Source organism: Oncorhynchus mykiss, chromosome 7 (genome assembly GCF_057628025.1).
Source record: "Oncorhynchus mykiss isolate SJ-2025 chromosome 7, ASM5762802v1, whole genome shotgun sequence".
Lineage (NCBI taxonomy): Eukaryota > Metazoa > Chordata > Actinopteri > Salmoniformes > Salmonidae > Oncorhynchus > Oncorhynchus mykiss.
Window position 1 is genome coordinate 79,792,525 of NC_143028.1, and position 13,160 is coordinate 79,805,684.

The 13,160-nt window shown below is 42.1% G+C and overlaps 1 protein-coding gene across 2 annotated transcripts in view; it reads right to left on the reverse strand.

Annotated features, from left to right (window-relative positions):
- The window catches only part of LOC110529054 (uncharacterized), an 80,838-nt gene extending 77,349 nt beyond the window's left edge, over positions 1 to 3,489 (reverse strand). The window contains exon 1 of one of the 2 annotated variants that reach the window (XM_036984256.2): positions 2,773 to 3,489. The gene's annotated coding sequence lies outside the window, so the exon portion shown is untranslated. The remainder of the gene's footprint in view (positions 1 to 2,772) is intronic. The other variant, XM_090242050.1, reaches the window with a different exon arrangement.
- Positions 3,490 to 13,160: the final 9,671 nt, after the last annotated feature.

Consider the following 13,160-nt stretch of genomic DNA (forward strand, 5'->3'; position numbering starts at 1 on the left):
TGAGACTACAGGGGGGAAAAATGGATTCATAGTGACTGTCAAAATGGATTGAGTAAATATAACATCGTTAAGGTCTGATTTTGTTTAATGGTCAAAGTGGAAAAATCTGGCTCTGTAATACAATCCATCTGTTCACCTGTTAATAGTTACTGTAAAAAAAAACGGGAGAGAAAAATATTGGAACATTGAGAACAAAGACCTTTGTTCTATGACACTGCATTCCTGAGACTCACTGAATGTCTTAATTTTTTTTTAGTTTTAATGCTTTTTAACTTTTGTGCTCTCTTTGTCTTGATGCTTTTCATTGTAGACATCTTGCATATTCACACTTAAAAATGGAGGCAACTATATGTACATTCTATATTTGGACTTGGTGATGTGGAGTGGCCCTGAGGGGCTGTGTTGCATGAGTGGACTTTCTCATGGACAACTGAACTATGGCTTGGTGTGAGAGAAGTCTCAATGAAATGTAACTTGTGTCTGAATCTTATTTTTGCTCCCCCCCCCCCAAATAAAAACAGAATTTCAACAACAACAAATATTTAGACTAGAGGTGGAGGATTTGAATGAACATGTGTAATAGCTGGGTGGAGGTAGGCCTATTGAATGGGCATGTAGGTTAACTGCTGGGGAAGCTTGATAGAATAGCTTTATAAAAAAAAACAACTTTAAAAAATGCTTAATCAACATCTTCTCACACTCACAGACATGTCATAACTTACAACATGCAAGTCTGCAAATGTATATCGCTTTTGCTGACCGAATGTTTACTATGCAGTTGTTGTTGTCTTTCTACCAGCATAAAATGTCATTTCGTCAGTGGCGTGTGATCTCTCTACATGGGATTATGCTTTTGAAGAAAGAGAGCTGTGCAGAGTGACAGACACCAGCACTGTTAAAACAACAATGTCACTCCCCAAGACACCAACCATAATGGGTTAGGCTCCTAGCCTTCAGCGATATCCTTCAACAACAGCTATGTCTAATAACATGGCTACGCATGCCACTCAAACACCCCCCCCCCATCTCAACATCACTGTCAACTCCAGGGAGGTCAGCCAGCACGCAGGAGCCAGAGAAACGGGCTAGGTTGGTGACCTCTAGAGAGGAACGTATAGGGACGCTGCATGTGGAAAGAATAACATTTGTCACAGAGACACATTCAACAGGTGACCCATGCTAATTGATGGGGCACAGCCCGTCAGTGGGGCAGGCAGTAACTCTAGGATGTCCCGGTAGGACAGGCCACAGAATGACACAGGGCCAACTGGCTTTTCAAAAGCCACAGCTGGATTGGCTCCTAATATGTGATCACATAAATCATTCAACTGATCTCCCCCTACCACATTCATAGATGCTAACTGCTTTAGAGCCTACTGATGATGGTGTCTTCTGACATCGCTTGTTGTACGTTTTTGGAAACATAAGGAATGTATCTTTAAAAAACAAAAAGGTTAAATTACTACACACCTTTGTGTTCCCACAAAGCCATTTCTCCATGTTACTACGGAAGACAGACAGAATAAATATGCAGCCACCTGTGCTAATTATCAAACAATCAAATGTATTTTTAAAGCCATTTTTACATCAGTCAATGTCACAAAGTGCTTTACAGAAACCCAGCCTAAAACCACAAACAGCAAGCAATGCAGATATAGAAGCATGTTGGCTAGGAAAACCTCCCTAGAAAGGCAGGAACCTAGGAAGAAACCTAGAGAGAAACTAGGCTATGAGGGGTGGCCAGTTCTCTTCTGGCTGTGCCAGGTGGAGATTACAACAGAACATGGCCAAGATGTTCAAACGTTCATAGATGACCAGCAGGGTCAAATAATAATAATCACAGTGGTTGTAGAGGGTGCAGCAGGTCAGCACCTCAGGAGTAAATGTCAGTTGGCTTTTCATAGCTATCTCGCGTGCTCTGAACACCTATGTGTAAACGCAACTGGGGAGTTAGTGTAGTTTGTCAACTGGAGGCACATACTGCTTGTGGAAATGTGCAAAACTGCTCTAAAACGTTAAAAACACCGCGTCGGAATTGTAGTTGACACGGAGCCAAATGTGGGCGAACGTAACCGCTGTAAACACTACACATATGGAGTAGGGTTTTCGATAACTAATATCCCTTTACCACATCCTCAGAGGCACTAAATACATTGGTAGAAAATGGGAAGGATAAACACATTAATGAATATATGATAGGCCTATATGTAGACAAATATCTGAGAGTACGTACAGACTGAGCGTTATTTTGACAATACAATCCTTCATATTTAAATATACGAGGCAGATTAAGTCACACTTGCTTCTCCAGTGTTACATATGACCGACCATAGGTTGTCACAGCTGAATACCGACGTAACATGTTTTCATTGCACGATGGAGGCTTTGAGTGTGAGCAGTTGTTTACTGCCCTAACACTAAAAACGGTTGATGTTTTTTCAAAAAGGTTCTATCACATATGGATAGCTACAGCAAACATTATAACATTCATGTTTATATCAGTCATTGCAGTATCAACAACCAACCCTGGCAAAGATCCAGATTGTAACGTTAACTGATTACATTGTGCGAGGAGTATGACGTTAGCTTGCCAGTTAGCCCACCAAAACATGTACGTTAGGTATGCTTAATCCAATAAAGACTTTAGCTCAGCTAGATAAACATATTTGGCTATATTAGGTACAACGTTTTTTTGGCAATGCTCGCCAAATAGTTTTACAACTACGCTAACATTACACATTATACCAAGGTTAGCTAACGTTGTTTACTTACCGGGTTTGTGAATCCTCAGTTTGACAGATGAAAGCAAAACCCAAATCGGAGGGCAAACAGGACAGACCCCTGCCTACTGTGCCCGCCCGAAATAAACCTTAGCTAGCTAACGCGTTAGCAGATAACTTGTAGCCTGTGTGACTGCATTTTAGCTAGTTACTGTTGACTTAAATCGATGTAGTTAATGTTCGCTACAAGTCAACATGGCTAACTAGCTAGGACGTGCTTGCAACCTGAGAAAGGGTATTCAGGTGGTAGGTACTCTGTAAACCTTAGCTAACGCTAGCTAAATGTCTGACTAAAACACACGATAACAAGCTAGCTAGTTAGCAGCGACTCGGTTTAGCACAATAGCTAATTCGGGTCCCTCAGTTCAGGCAACAATATATATCTGTGTGTGTGTGTGTCACTCTCCCGTCTAATAACGGCATGCTTCGCATCCAAAACAGTTCGGTACGGCATATATTATGACGACATTTTGTGACGGTTTTGGTATTCGGTAACGGTTTTCGGTAACGGTTTTTGTCGGATGTTCGTGCACACGACATTATTTTCTTCTTTTTCTTCTTCTTCTTCTGTAGTCAAGCCGAAGTTCGATAGCCTTAGTCAACGCCCCTTCGTCGGTGATTGGTTCAATTGTAAGGCTGACGCTAGCAAAGACATTTTTATAACTAATCCAAGATTGTGTCGTTTAGATCGGTAGCTAATGAAGCATATAGTGGGCGGAACAAGTAAGGAGGTGGGGCAAAGCCAAACACGAGATCCTATTGGCGCGTTGTAGTATCATCTATTTGCATATTTCGTTAGGGAACGCCTCCTCTGTATAGTAAGCGTGTACACAAACTCTATTTGACCTTGCACACCTAAACTTCGCAATATTTTTTTACTTTGGGAAAACGTTAATTCTATAAAACTTAATGGATTGTGTTTGTAGTTTTGGGAACAGAAAAATGTTTTGGGAACAGAAAAATATAAGGAGATCTTGCCCCAGATTCACAAAACCTTTTAAAGAAGCAATAACTGGCTTTTTTTTTCTTAACTATAGACTTAAGAATGAAATTAAGCAAAATTGCTATTCCTCAAAAAGGTTATTGGAAAATGTATTGAGCTATTTCTCATGTTTCTCCTTAAGCAAAAAGTGAAGAAAAAAAATTATTATTGAAAATAAAGTTAATGGAAATTTTCTTAAATACATTACCAACACCTTGTCCTAAACTCTGGGCAGTGAGATAATAAGATCATGAAAGCAACAGTACATGTTTAATTCACTCACAAACTTAATCTGAAAGTTTCGGTATTGATGACTTTAAACCCAAGAACATGTTTTAGATTATTTCCTTCTGAGATTATTGGTCTAACATGATTGTCAATGGTAGCTAGATAGCTAGCTAAATTGGTTGCCTAGCAACAAACATCTTAAGAAGATTCAGAGGAAGATATTTGTCAAGTTTCCAAGAAAATCATAAAATCTTAAAAGATATTGTTGAGGAATTGCACTTACTATTTTACGAACTTCTTGTTTTTTTCTTTCTTAAAAAGCTTCTTATGTTTTTGTGTGAATCTGGGCCCAGATGTTTAAATCGATGAGAACATTTGCAGAATGTAGGCCCAGTTTCACCTAGTTCCATCCTCTCCCACTAACCCGCGACTGGACTCCAATCAGCCCTAAACTCAGTGTTTGGCGGAAGTAGATGCGGAGTTCCAATTAAGTAGCGCGTCGAGTAAATTTGGTGAAGACGAATGTTCTGAATGGACAACAGTAATATCGAAAACTGGAACAAAAACTACATTGTCTGAAATTGGAGTGAAGGATACGTGTGTAAATGACAATTAATCGTTTCTTGTTGGGATGCGTTTGTTGAGTAAGGATGCATATGTGGGAAAACCGTTTGAGGTGTCGAAAATTGTGACGTCTGGGCTTGGAAAAGTAGAGTCTGTCAGAGTGACCAGGAGTGGTCTTATTTTGATTAGTTGTATTTCTGAAGAACAGAGGAATATTGCAGTCGGTCTCAAAAGAATCCGGACAACAAAGGTTTTGTGTTTTGAACTTCGGAGTAGAGCGCCGGTCAAAGGAGTCATCTCAGGGATGTTCAGGTTGAATCCCTGATGAGAATTCCTCGTGTGGTTGGTGCCCGGCCTCTGACCCGCTGGGAGATTGGAGGAAATTAAGAAAGTCCGTTGGTCTTGGTTATGTAAGATATGCCATAAAAGCTTTGTCCCCAAACCACTGCTTGTGTAAGAATTGTAAAGGATTTGGCCATGTTTCAAGTGTGTGCAGATGTTTTATTTAAATTGAACCTTTATTTAAGTAGTCAGTTAAGAACAAATTCTTATCCTGGTTTGGCCTTTCCCGGCCAAACCAGGATGCCAAACCCGCTGCCCTATGGGACTCCCAATCACGGCTGGATGTGATACAGCCTGGATTTGAACCAGGGACTGTAGTGACACCTCTTGAACTGAGATGCTTAGACCGCTGTGCCACTTGGGAGCCCAATGAATAGAGTATACTGAAGAAAGGTGTGTAAAAGGACGACAGTGTTGTGGTGGGGATCATGATCCTGAGTTCCTGGAGTGCCCTGTAAGGGGGAAGGAGATTGAGTTGGCAAAAGTTAGAGCGATCAATCAAATCTCCTATGATCAAAATAATTGACAAAACAAGAGTTGCTCGTGAAAAGATGGTAGCGGTTTTTGTTGCGTTCATTGCCACAGTCTTTACAAACATTTTGTCACAGAAAGATAATCATGAGCTTCCCGAAATTGGTTTACACTGAAGTCAAAGTTCAGTAGGAAGGTCCAGCTAGCTAAAATGAGGCAAACGTTTGAGCAGAGTTGAGTAGCTATGCCAGGCCTACTCAACTCTGCTCAAACACTTGCAGCATTATAGCTTGCTCGTCTATGGTAGTCTCGGGTTAATGATATTAGATATGTTGTTCTTTGATCTTGTGTTTGGTTTGGATATGTGTACTAAATAGCCCTCTACTTTTTAATTTAATTTTACAAAACACCATCGAACGGGGACAGTTTTCTTTTTGTCACCCAGCACTGCCTGTTCACCAGCCCACAGCACTTACTGGTCCTCGTCCATCTCCTGCACTGAGCTGCAGTTGTAAATGAGAACTTGTTCTCAACTAGCCTACCTGGTTAAATAAATGTGTTCTCAACTAGCCTACCTGGTTAAATAAAGGTGAAATAAACAAATAAAATGGAAAAGCATTTCCATGCAGGCCCCTGTCCTGGGCCCCATCTCAAAGACCTACTGGCTTGCTCCTCACTCCACAGAGTAGCAGTAGCAGCAGGGCTGTGAGCTCCTCACCCACTCCACAGAGCAGCAGTAGCAGCAGGGCTGTGAGCTCCTCACTCCACAGAGCAGCAGTAGCAGCAGGGCTGTGAGCTCCTCACCCACTCCACAGAGCAGCAGTAGCAGCAGGGCTGTGAGCTCCTCACTCCACAGAGCAGCAGTAGCAGCAGGGCTGTGAGCTCCTCACCCACTCCACAGAGAAGCAGTAGCAGCAGGGCTGTGAGCTCCTCACCCACTCCACAGAGAAGCAGTAGCAGCAGGGCTGTGAGCTCCTCACCCACTCCACAGAGCAGCAGTAGCAGCAGGGCTGTGAGCTCCTCACCCACTCCACAGAGCAGCAGTAGAAGCAGGGCTGTGAGCTCCTCACCCACTCCACAGAGCAGCAGTAGAAGCAGGGCTGTGAGCTCCTCACCCACTCCACAGAGCAGCAGTAGCAGCAGGGCTGTGAGCTCCTCAGCGATGCCACAGAGCAGCAGCAGTAGTAGCATGGGTGTGAGAAGGGAAGGAAAGAGCTGCAGACTCAGCCCTTGACACATCACTGGCAAAGACATCGCAAACGATTGAAGACAGATCTAAAAAATCTGGAGAACGTCACGCACCGGAGCCAGCAGCTTGTCCCGGAGGAAAATCATTTGAAACTCTCCTCATTTACTCTGATCCCTTTCCCCCTCTTCTGTTGACCTCTTTCCTCCTCACCATGCATACTGCTCTCATCAGACACTCTTTTAATCCCCCCCCCCCCCCCTCTTCTCTAATCCCCCCCAGCATCTGTAGCTGATTTCATGCATACACTATCGCCAAAACTCTGGGAGGAATTTGATCAACCAGTTGCACGAGTTCATTCAGGACTTCAAGAAGAGGACAAGGACCAAACGACTGAGACTATAGTGAAATGAACAACTTGTTCTGTTGTTCAGACATCTCAGGAGTCCGACTAGACTGAATAAAATAAAATAAATGAATAAAAAGACGGAATAAAATAAAATAAATGAATAAAAAGACGGAATAAAATAAAATAAATTAATAAAAAGGTTCAATGTGTTTCCATCGCATTTTCAACTGTACCAATTAGTTTTGTCAAACACTGTTGCGTTAAATGGCAAATATGCCCACTCCGGTCTTGGTACGTACACTCTAGCCAACAACTGGCAGATACAGTGCGGTTAGGCTAGTCTACATGAGATCATTAAGGGTACAACTAAAGAGTGAGAATATTTGTATTTGTCAAATGGCAGTCAAGCATCGATCATTTATTGGAAAGAAGCATCAACTTGATTATCTGGCACGATTCAGTGAAGTTCATCATCGTTGGTTTCCTCTGTCGACTAATAAACTGCATTGTTTCCCCTGAGTCATAGCAGGACGACCACACGCCATAAAGTGTGAGTCTCAAGTTTAATTCAATTTGATGGTTATCGCATGATTAATTTCTGACACAAAAACAAATACCACTGTATATAAAAGTACCAGTCAAACGTTTGGACAAACTAACTCTTTCAAAAGGTTTTTCTTTATTTGTACTATTTTCTACATTGTAGAATAATTGTGAAGACATCAAAACTACGAAATATCACATATGGAATCATGTAGTAACCAAGAATATATATTTTTTATTTGAGATTCTTCAAAGTAGCCACCCGTTGCCTTGATGATAGCTTTGCAAACTCCAGGCATTTTATCAACCAGCCTCATGAGCTTGTCACCTTGAATAGTTGTCTCTGATTGAGAATCATACTTAGGTAGCCTGGGTTTCACTGTTGGTTTATGGGTGTTTGTTTCCACACGGTACTGTTTCGGTTTGGTTATTTCACATATTCGTTTATTGTTTTTGTATTTCATCGTGTTCAGTGCTTTTCTTATTAAAATCGTCATGAACACTTACCACGCCTCATCTTGGTCCGATCCTTACTCCTCTTCAGACGAAGAGGAGGAAATCTGCCGTTACAATAATGGCCTACCCCGGCCAAACCCGGACGACGCTGGGCCAATTGTGCACCGCCCTATGTGACTCCCAATCATGGCCGGATGTGATGCTGCCTGGATTCAAATCAATAGCTTTTAAAGTTTCATCAAGTGCAGTTTCAAAAACCATCAAGCACTATAATGAAACTGGCTCTCATGAGGACCGCCACAGGAAAGGAAGACCCAGAGTTAACTCTGCTGCAGGGGATAAGTTCATTAGAGTTACCAGCCTCAGATGGCAGTCCAAATAAATGCTTCACAGAGTTCAAGTAACAGACACACCTCAACATCAACTGTTCAGAGGAGACTGTGTGAATCAGGTCTTCATGGTCGAATTGCTGCAAAGAAACCACTACTAAAGGACATCAATAAGAAGAGACTTGCTTGGGCAGAAACAAGAGCAAAGGACATTAGACCGGTGGAAATCTGTCCTTTGGTCTGAGGAGTCTAAATTTGAGATTTTTAGTTCCAATCGCCATGTCTTCGTGAGACGCAGAGTAGGTGAACAGATCTCTCTGCATGTGTGGTTCCCACTGTGAAGCATGGAGGAGGTGGTGTGATGGTGAGGTGGTGTGATGGTGTGGGGGTGCTTTGCTGGTGACTCTGTTAGTGATTTATTTAGAATTCAAGGCACACTTAACCAGCATGGCTACCACAGCATTCTGCAGGTACACGGCATCCCGTCTGGTTTGCGCTTAGTGGGACTATCATTTTTTTTTTTCAACAACACAATGACCAAAAACACACCTCCATGCTGTGTATGGGCTATTTGACCAAGAAGGAGATTCATGGAGTGCTGCATCAGATGACCTGGCCTCCACAATCACCTGACCTCAACCCAGTTGGAAAACAGAGTGAAGGAAAAGCAGCCAACAAGTGCTCAGCATACAGTGCCTTGCAAAATAATTCATCCCACTTGGCGTTTTTCCTATTGTGTTGCATTTCCTGTAATATAAATAGATTTTTATTTGAATTTCATGCAATGGACATACACTAAAATAGTCCAAATTGGTGAAGTGAAATGAAAAAAATAACTTGTTTCAAAAAATTCAACAAAACTAAAAAAACAAAATAGTGGTGAGTGCATATTTATTCACCCCCTATGCTATGAAGCCCCTAAATAAGATCTGGAGCAACCAATTACCTTCAGAAGTCACATAATTAGTTAAATAAAGTCCACCTGTATGCAATCTAAGTGTCACACGATCTCAGTATATATACACCTGTTCTGAAAGGCCCCAGAGTCTGCAACACTACTAAGCATGGGGCAGTTAGTTGTTCAGTATTACAAACTGTGATGGATAATGTCTACAACACAAATGGGCAAAGATATAGATTGGTTTTATTTACACATATGAAAACACGTGCCACAACGGTGCACTTAAGCATTTTTACAATCCAGAAAACGGAATGTCAGTGCAGCTTACAAAAAAGCTGTACTTTGACATCCCCATAGATTTATATAGGGTGCAGGGGGTTATTCTGCTCTAAAAATGGCCACCGTCGCCCCCTGGCGACAACGCTTATCTCCTACACAAATCGACAGATAGACACAAAATGTTAACAAAAAAGTTAATTAAGCTAGAAAGTCACAATTTCCTAGTCCGTGTACCAGTCTTTTTTTTTTTTTTTTTGCTATAATTCCACAACTTCACTCCTAAACTTAAATCACTAGATGGCATTTGTGATGTAGGTGAAATGAAATGTTATTTGTCGCATACTGCTAAATATTTAGCAGACAACCCTCTCCCACACGTTAGGGCTGCTGGATATGGTCCAAACATCTAATAGCGTTAACGTTTTTAAACAAATATTGCGATGTTTTAAATGCTACGTGTGTAAAGTAAAACAGGTGCGGGCGCTAAATTCAACATGTACTAAACAAACGCCTGCAAGCAGCTCTGCACATGTCAAGTTAACGCCTACAGCTGCTAAATATACACCTACACACGCTAACTTAACGCGGTCCTTAAATATACTCATTTTACTAGCCGATTTCCCTCCTTTCAACCAGATTTCACCGTTTGGAGGGACTTCCTTTTCCACTGCAAGCAGAGTTTGAACCTTTACAAGGTGACTGTTTTGTCTTAGACATGTGTTGTTACTGAATCGTAAAGTTTATCAGCTAGTTTACAGTGGAAGGATCTGTTTCTCATCACTGGCTATAGAAATTCAGCCAACATGAATCTGACACCAGGATCAGCAGTGTTTAGCATAAACGTCATCAGATATTTTGTTAGCTAATTTAGCAAACGTCGGACCCCGGCCATATTATATCACATAGTTAGTCTCAAACTTTGCCTGGTCATACTGCTAGACGCAGTGAACCGCACCGTCTTGTGTTTTATTAAAAGCCCTGCTGGGAAAAACAAACATGTAAACTATAACAGCCACGGAAACACATTGGACTGTGTTAACATACTATCAAGGTAAATTCATTTACATACTAACAAGGTTGTTGCTTGCATACGGGACCAGGCATACATAGATTAGACAACGGAGATGCTCAACATCCTGGTAGTAATCCGTTTTTTTGGGGACTATTGTCTTTTTATTTTGCTTTATCATTGACAAGCTACTTAAATGTGACTTATCGGCTAGTACTTAAGCAGGACATGTTTTTTTGAGTTACGTTTTTAGCCCAAAGCCTTGTATTCAAGCAAAAACAATTTAAGGTAGGCAACTTCTTCCTAACTGGCTTTCATTTCAACGCTAGTGCGGATGGGTAATTATCATTTATCCACCGCTATGGAACGTTCACTGTCGTCATGGTAATGAACTCCAGTGTGGATTTGACCTTGTGTTTTAGGTTATTGTCCTGCTGAAAGGTGAATTCATCTCCCCGTGTCTGGTGGAAAGCAGACTGAACTAGATTTTCCTCTAGGATTTTGTCTGCGCTTAATTCATGAGGCAAAAATGGTGGTCACCAGATAGGCTGGTTTTCTGACCCTACCTTTTTTTTCTCATTTACAACTGTGACCTGGCCAAGATAAAGCAAAGCAGTGTGACAAAAACAACAACACAGAGTTACACATAAACAACCGTTCAGTCAATAACACAATAGAAAAATCTGTATACAGTGTGTGCAAGTGAAGTAAGGAGATAAGGCAATAAATAGGCCAATAGTGGCGAAATAATTACAATTTAGCAATTAACACTGGAGTTATAGGTGTGCAGATGAGGATGTGCAAGTAGAAATGCTGGTGTGCAAAAGAGCAGAAAAACAAAAACAAGTATGGGGTTGAGGTAGGTAGTTGGATGAGCCATCTACAGCGTTTTCTCAGTAGAAATTTTCCTGGTTACAGTTCATATGAATTCATTAGGCCCTAATCTATGGATTTCACATGACTGGGAATACAGAGATGCATCTATTGGTCACATATACCTTTAAAAAAATGTAGGGGCGTGGATCAGAAAACCAGTATCAGAACCTGGTGTGACCACCATTTACCTCATGCAACGTGACATATCTCCTTCACATAGAGTTGATTGGGCTGTTGACTGTGGCCTGTGGAATGTTCTCCCACTCCTCTTCAGTGGCTGTGGGAAGTTGCTGGATATTGGTGGGAACTATCAGCAAAAAGTAGTGGTGGAAAAAGTACTCCATTTTTATACTTGAGTAAAAGTAAAGATACCTTCATTAAAAATGACTCAAGTAAAAATGAAAATCACCCAGTAAAATACTAATTGAGTAATAGTCTATAAGTAAATTGCTCAAATGTGCTTAAGTATCAAAAGTAAAAGTATAAACCATTTCAAATTCCTTATATTAAGCAAACCAGACGGCATTTAATTTTTTTTTATTTTTTTAAATTTACCAATAGCTAGGGGCACACTCCATCACTCAGACATCATTCACAAACAAAGTATTTGTGTTTAGTGAGTCTTCCAGATCAGAGGCAGTAGGGATGACCAGGGATGTTCTCTGTTTAGTGAGTCCTCCAGATCAGAGGCAGTAGGGATGACAAGGGATGTTCTCTGTTTAGTGAGTCCTCCAGATCAGAGGCAGTAGGGATGACCAGGGATGTTCTCTGTTTAGTGAGTCCTCCAGATCAGAGGCAGTAGGGATGACCAGGGATGTTCTCTGTTTAGTGAGTCCTCCAGATCAGAGGCAGTAGGGATGACCAGGGATGTTCTCTGTTTAGTGAGTCCTCCAGATCAGAGGCAGTAGGGATGGACCAGGGATGTTCTCTGTTTAGTGAGTCCTCCAGATCAGATGCAGTAGGGATGACCAGGGATGTTCTCTGTTTAGTGAGTCCTCCAGATCAGAGGCAGTAGGGATGACCAGGGATGTTCTCTGTTTAGTGAGTCCTCCAGATCAGAGGCAGTAGGGATGACCAGGGATGTTCTCTGTTTAGTGAGTCCTCCAGATCAGAGGCAGTAGGGATGACCAGGGATGTTCTCTGTTTAGTGAGTCCTCCAGATCAGAGGCAGTAGGGATGACCAGGGATGTTCTCTGTTTAGTGAGTCCACCAGATCAGAGTCAGTAGGGATGACCAGGGATGTTCTCTGTTTAGTGAGTCCACCAGATCAGAGGCAGTAGGGATGACCAGGGATGTTCTCTGTTTAGTGAGTCCTCCAGATCAGATGCAGTAGGGATGACCAGGGATGTTCTCTGTTTAGTGAGTCCTCCAGATCAGAGGCAGTAGGGATGACCAGGGATGTTCTCTGTTTAGTGAGTCCTCCAGATCAGAGGCAGTAGGGATGGACCAGGGATGTTCTCTGTTTAGTGAGTCCTCCAGATCAGAGGCAGTAGGGATGACCAGGGATGTTCTCTGTTTAGTGAGTCCTCCAGATCAGAGGCAGTAGGGATGACCAGGGATGTTCTCTGTTTAGTGAGTCCTCCAGATCAGAGGCAGTAGGGATGACCAGGGATGTTCTCTGTTTAGTGAGTCCACCAGATCAGAGTCAGTAGGGATGACCAGGGATGTTCTCTGTTTAGTGAGTCCACCAGATCAGAGGCAGTAGGGATGACCAGGGATGTTCTCTGTTTAGTGAGTCCTCCAGATCAGATGCAGTAGGGATGACCAGGGATGTTCTCTGTTTAGTGAGTCCTCCAGATCAGAGGCAGTAGGGATGACCAGGGATGTTCTCTGTTTAGTGAGTCCTCCAGATCAGAGGCAGTAGG